The sequence below is a fragment of the Nanorana parkeri genome, unplaced genomic scaffold (genome assembly GCF_000935625.1).
Source record: "Nanorana parkeri isolate BGI_ZX_2015 unplaced genomic scaffold, ASM93562v1 scaffold312, whole genome shotgun sequence".
NCBI lineage: Eukaryota > Metazoa > Chordata > Amphibia > Anura > Dicroglossidae > Nanorana > Nanorana parkeri.
Window position 1 is genome coordinate 195944 of NW_017306580.1, and position 6908 is coordinate 202851.

Sequence of the window (6908 nt, forward strand, 5' to 3'; positions counted from 1 at the left end):
TTTAATGTCTCCCAAAACAGTTACTATGTAGGCATTCCCACTGTCAAAGTTGCCAGTGTGCTTATGTCAACTCTCCACTTCAAGCTCTCAAATGGCTTATAGATGGTCATGCTATGTGTCATAGCATATGTGTCAAGGTGTCATAGCTGATCACCTGTAGCACTATGGCAACTGCCATCCAAATAGAGGCTAGGATGACATCTTCCCTGGCTGTAGGGGACTGGAGGTTGTAGTTCTGCTGTAACGTAATGTAATATCATTTTCAATCATTTTCAATCTGCAGCAAATGCCTGGTGATCTTCCTATAAAGGTCCTTCAATCACTTCCTGTTATTGGGTGACAACAATCAGTCCCTTTCTCCCAATTGGTTTTCTGCATCGTCACACTGTTAAGCACACTCCAAATGGACACACCCCCAAAAGACACAGAAATGCGTTTGTGTGTTCTCTCTATAAGAACAAATAATTTATTATTGGTCAATTAATTGAAAGGACATTTTATATTTTCCCTGTGTTCCCAGATATCACCTTTTTCACTACCTTGATAAACTTAAAATATAACTAAAGGCAAACCTTTTCTTTTAGATTTGGATAGAGTGGTAATGGATTAGAACCACTGTCAGGCTTTTATTGCTGTCTGTGTCCCCATTAGGGGGGAATTCCCCCTCCTAACGGTCCTGATCACCAATATCATGGGGAATGAAAGTGAGAGTAAATCTGAAGTTCTGAGTTGTCACCAGAACAGCAAAAGGGGGAAAATCATCCAATAGGGACACTTGATCCTGTAACAACTGTCTAAGAGAGGATTCCCCTCACTTTGGAAACATATCCTCTCACTTCCTGTTGAGCCTGCAGAACAGGAAGTGAAGGTAAATCTCCCTAATAAGACAGATGGCAAAAAAAAAATAAGACTGACAGTGGTTTTAACCCTTCCCTACTCTATCCAAAATGGAACAAAAAGGTTTGGCTTGAGATATGCAAGTTGCTCAATTCCTTCTCCACCATCAGGAGCTCTGGCAAAGACCAGGCACTTTCAGGTCTTGCTGCTTATGGTGAACCTTTGCCACCTATTTATGACACCACTTTTAGTCTCTGTTCTATCTGTCTGTGTACAGTGTTGATTTATTTTGGATTGCCCACATGGCTATGACCTCTGCTCTTGTCTGACTACATCCTCAGTCATTAGATGCTCAGCAACCCCTTTGAAGCCAATATTTTTTGATCCAAAACTAACCCTGACCCCTCACCCTAACCAGCCATCTGCTGTGGGCTCATCAATGTAACATCAAAGAAGGAGGGTGTCCATCTGATGGTCCCAATGATGTATCTACCCTTACCTTTTTCACCATATTAAGCCTAACATCAGGAGTGGGTGAATCACCCTGAAACATTGTTTTTTTGGGCCTCATTATTGGTCTTCTGCATGACCAAGCCACTATTTACTTTTATTATGTATGCTTATCTGATGTACCATTTTTATATTTGATTCTGTATTGTGTATATCTGTATGCATGAGCGGAACTCCGTATACTCTATGAACTTTTCAAACCCGTTTTCTACCTTTTTTTTCTTTACCATAAAACAATGTATGCATTTTTGTTGGGTAGGCTAACTTGATTTATCTACACTTGGATTAATATCAACAAAAAGCAAAGAAAAAAGGAAAAAGCGCACTACCAGGGGGTCCAAAATAACTGGAAAGGGTCACTTAGGCTAAGAGTACAGTGTGCAAGCTCTTTGCAAACAGGGAGAGGTACCCTGTGGTAACAAAAACGAAACAACCTATGTATTGAGAGCGCTACTACTTACTGTTAGTATAGGATTATTGAAAAACTCACATTTGAGAAGTCCTTGGAAATTCTCTGGGGGTGATTGGATGGAGTCCTTGGGGAAGTACGGCCAGGTGGAGTACAGTGGTATGGACGGCTGGAAGAATTTGTTGTGAAGGAGGAGCAGCTTTCTCACGGCAGGACTCAGCTGGCCAGGCTGCGTGAGTGACAGCTGGCTCTGCCTATCTAGAGGCACAGCCAGCTGTACCCGCCCCCTCCCCGTCCGTTCCGCCAGTCAGCGCTGGAGGATGGGAGCGGGGAGAGGGGAATCCATCCCCTCCCCTGTCACGGCAGAGAGCCGTGACAGGATCGAGAGGTGAGCGAACGCCGGTATGTGTTCGCTCACCTCCCGATCTACTGAGCCGACCTGTGACAGTCTCATTGTTACAGGTCGGCTAGAACTATGAGGTGAGTGCTTTTCACTCACCTCATAGTTCTCCTTTAAATACTCTTTCAGAAATAACAAAACAGATTTAAACTAATCACAGTTGGCATTACTTGTAATGTTAAGTATCTTTTCTCTTTTACCTCTTAAATGCTACATGGCTGCTAACCGACATCTTACATATCTGTACATTGCATAGCCAAATACATCAATAAGTATAACACAGAATAGGGCTTAGCATATGAATCCATTAACAGTACACATGGAATGTGTGTGTGCCTGTGCCTGTGTATATATATATATATTAGTGGTGTACCTCTTATTTTACCCCAGTTTCTTAAAAAAAACCCAGAGGCTTTTGAGCTAATTTTACACTTTGGTTTACTTCTACACTTTGCCATAATCAATCGCTAATAAACTCATAATACAACGCTCAATACAAGCTGTTACCTGAACATACACTATTGATAAACCATTATGAGTCTCTTAAATACCAGTTTTAGTTAAAGCGGACCTTTACCCATATCTTTAAAATAACAACAAAAGCACCTTTAGAAATGTTTAATAGTATATACGGTACTTCTAGATAATTGCCGGCTTTGTATTCTTTGCACACCTTATTTCTCTTTTCTTCCCCAGTCCTCTGACATTGTCCATTTTTACGAAGGTCAGGTTACTAGATCTCCCTTTACTTCCTGGAACTCTGGCACATGTGACTATGACATGTGACCATGCACATTATCTCAGGGGAGGAAAATGCCTTTACCTGAGATCTCATGAGATTACAAATGAGGTTTTCCAGTAATGATTTGCTGATGTAACCTTCCCAGGATGCAATGCTTGGGCACATTACATCATTTGTGCCTGAACTAGACCAGGAAGTGGAAAAAGAAATTGTAAGTGAAATAAAAATATGTTTGTTTCACTAATGAATGTAAGATGATTTCATATCAGCATGCAGAGCTGTATGTTGATATGATTTTTAGTGAAAGGGGGTGAAGGTCTGTTTTAAGATTATATTATTTAAACAATTTTACATACCTGTAGAATGATGAGAAGCAAGAGCCGTTATCATTGGGCCATGTGCTGAATCTTTCTCTTTTCCACTTTCACTTTTGGCCAGAATGTCTCTTCCCCTCTCATTACAGCATCATGCACCACCTACAGGCCTTTACAGAACTTGAACAAAAAATAGTGTGGTATATATTGATATATTTAATAACTTCCACAGTCTACAGTAAATTCCAGAACCTCTGACCTCACGTTCTGTTCTGAAATGCAGTGGTCCACTTATAGGAGATGCACATTGATGTCGTTAACAAATTCTGTTTTTAAACAAAATACTGTTGTCATGGATACAAGGAGGGAGAATTTGATTTTTGATTTTTTTTTGCAGTTTAGAAAATCACAGATTAAAACATAAAGTTGATTAGCATAAAATTATAAAATGGCTTATAATTTGTCAATTACATACATTAGATGAACTTTTATAAGCCATATTTCCTCATTATATGACCAGGTTCTGCTACCTAGTTTGCAGCAACAGTACTAATGCTCCTGTAACTCTCGTACAGGACACCGGGTGCCACGTACCTTAGGGGGAGCCTGGGATGACGAGGGCGGCCTCTCTTGCTGCTCCAGTCCAAACACCCCTGGATAGTGGGAACAGGTACGTGCGGACAATGAGGGGCACAAGTGCCGGTAGGTTGTGACTCCTGTCAGAGCTGTGTGCAGGTTGCAGGGGTGCCTTAGCAGGATGCAGGTTGTAGTACAGGATTCTGGAAGCAGAGTAGAGACAAGCCGGGTCATCAACAATCTGGCAGCGAGGTACAAAATCAGAAGGCAGGACGTAATCAGAGACAGGCCGGGTCGGTAACTAGCAGGCAGCGAGGTATCCAGGGAGCAGACAGAAGAGAGGTCAGGGAGCAAGCCGAGGTCAAAGAGCACAGAACAGAAGCAAGGTCAAGTGGGCCAGGTCGGTAGCAGGAGATCAAACAGGTTCACAGGTTTCAGGATCAAGGTAATAGCTGAAGATCAGTCAGCAGGGAGGTCTGGTTATCTCAGCCTTTAATAGCCCTTTTGGCGCCATCATTAGGAACAGGTGTGTGCACGTGTCCGCGCGCACGCCGCACACAATCCTCTGTGTAGGATGAGGTGCATGCACAGGTGCCCGTCCAGCATTCCGGCCACACAAGCTAACTCTGGCTTCATGACACCGGGACTGGGTCCTGAAAGGACGCTATATTTTCCCTCTAAGGGACAAAGCAGGGTTAACTCACCTGCTGGAGGATGTCTGTCTAAAAGACAGGAAGTGGTAGGAGCAGGTGAGCCGTAGTGTGGAGGAGGCTGGTAAGTGTGGATTTATGTATTGCTGTGAGCCTGCATGTCAGTATCCTTGCTGGAAACCCGTAGACTAGGAAAGTTAGCCCTAAAGTCGGGGACTGTTTAACTGCGATTGCAGCTCTGAAATGTTCAAGTTGGTGAGACTGTTATTTTCTGTTATGATGAAGAATCGCTCTTTAAGTTTTCCAGCTGGTCAGTGAAGATGAACTGTTTTGTTTTGTTGCTGCTGTGAAGCTGTTTGAGTTAATAAATATTACTTTATTTGCAAAGCCTGTGTCCTGGGATCCTGCTGGATTCCCCTAACATTACACTCTATATCAGCGGTTCTCAACCTGTGGGTCGGGACCCCTTCGGCGGTCGAATTACAATTTGCCAGGGGTTGCCGGGAGTCTCCCGCTATTAGATAGTGGCTCCCGGCCGCCCAGGAGAGAAACACTTTCTCCCGGAAAGTTTAATCTGCTCGATCGAGCAGAGTAAACCTTTCGCTGCAATCGTTTTTTAAAATGTATTATTTCTGACATCGGAGCCCCGGCCGCCTTAAGTCAGAAAAAAAAAAATCAGCATTGGAAGGCATAGCTACATTCCTATTGGCTATTTCACTTTGCAATAGCAAACTAGCTATTGCACCCGCCCACTGCTGCTGTCAATCAGCAGAGGTCCCCATCTAGTGATTATCATCATTATTATTAAAAATAAAAGCTGACACCCTCGCCTTGTGTTATATGGTTTGCCATTTTAGCTGTTACAACAGTGGTTCTCAATCTGTGGGTCTCTGTGTGATTTCTGCTGTGCTAAGTGAGAGTCCCCCTCAGCCCTCTCCTAGCGCAGCAGTGTCAGTTCTCCCGCCACGCCGCCAGATGTCGCTGCAGCAGCCGCGTCAACCCTAAATTTTACCGTTGGGGGTCACCACAACTTGGCAAATGTTACCAAGGGGTCCCGGCCCTAGAAAGGTTGAGAACCACTGCTCTATATAAACTAGGGATGCACCGATACCGTTGCCCAGCTTCTTGATTGGTCGGGAAGCTGCCCAATCAGGAAGCTGGCCTCGTGAGGTAAGGTTACCTTACCTTAGTATGTGCAGCCTGTCACCCCTTGGGCCTCTCCAGCGAGAACGCTGCCTTCCTCCGGTACCCAGCCGGAGCCGTCTGGCCGGCCAATCAGGAAGCCGGGCGACGTGTAATGACGCGACACCCTGCTTTCTGATTGGCCGGGAAGCTGGCTTCATGCTCCCTCGCCATCTCATGATGACGCGACACCCTGCTTTCTGATTGGCCGGGAAGCTGACTTCATGCTCCCTCGTCATCTCACTTTTTAAAATCTGTACAGAGGGGGAAAGGATTAGTGCCTGTTCTGTGGGTTTTATTGCTCATGCAACAATGACTTCTCAATCGCCTGTTCTTGTAAAGAGTGTACAGCTTACAGTACATTGCTTATAGAATAGCCATTATACCAAAGATACCCTTTTCAGTGTTTTGCTGAAGTTCCATGGCCAATGTTTCATGGGCACGAGGGACCCCTATGCCAAGGTGATAGCCAGAACTACCCATGTTCATTCAGTAAACTAGGGAACGGTTAAAACATGTGGCAATTCCTATTTACCTCAATGTGTTTTCCCATCCCAGTAAAACCTAAAGCCTCTCATTTCATGTCCTTGTTTGACTGTGACAGGAAGTGAGGGGAAATCTTACCAATGAGCAAAACAATTATGGCAACTACACAAATCAATTTATGACCAGCTTTGAAAGTATGGTAAGTAAGGTGCACATGGAAGGGCATTCCACAATATAAACACATACATATCCCAGCACATTTACCAGCTAGCCTGCAACAAAACAAATGTCTAACTATATTAAAGTTAGAAACAGAAGTTTCATAGGCGTGCACACGGGGGGTGCCAGGTGTGCCTAGGCACATGCTAATCACACCGAAACCCAGGGCTGGTGTTACCATCTCCAAACTGACTGGTGGGTGTGACCTCTCTGTCCTCCCGCAGTCGCCCACTGGGTTCCCCCCACCTCTCCTCTATTGGAGCGATGATTGGCCAAGCTTTCAGCCTTTCCCCTGTCTATTGACTGGAACTTCCCGATCCCTTTTGTCCCTCCCCTAATTGAGTTGCGAGCAGGGGACAGTGGCCTTCCGGAATGGCTGGTGGGGAAGATGGCAAGGAGTCGACAGTGAGCCCGACTCTGCCAAATGGCCGAGAGTGATGTGGCAGAGCCCTGCGGGGAAGGTAGCTATGGTGGGACCCTCAGCATGCCAGTGCCCGAGAGCTGGCCAAACTCTACTCCCCAGGTGAGGGGAGGGCTCCACTGAGAGGAACATGGGAGGGCTCTGTGTGACAGGAATGTATGG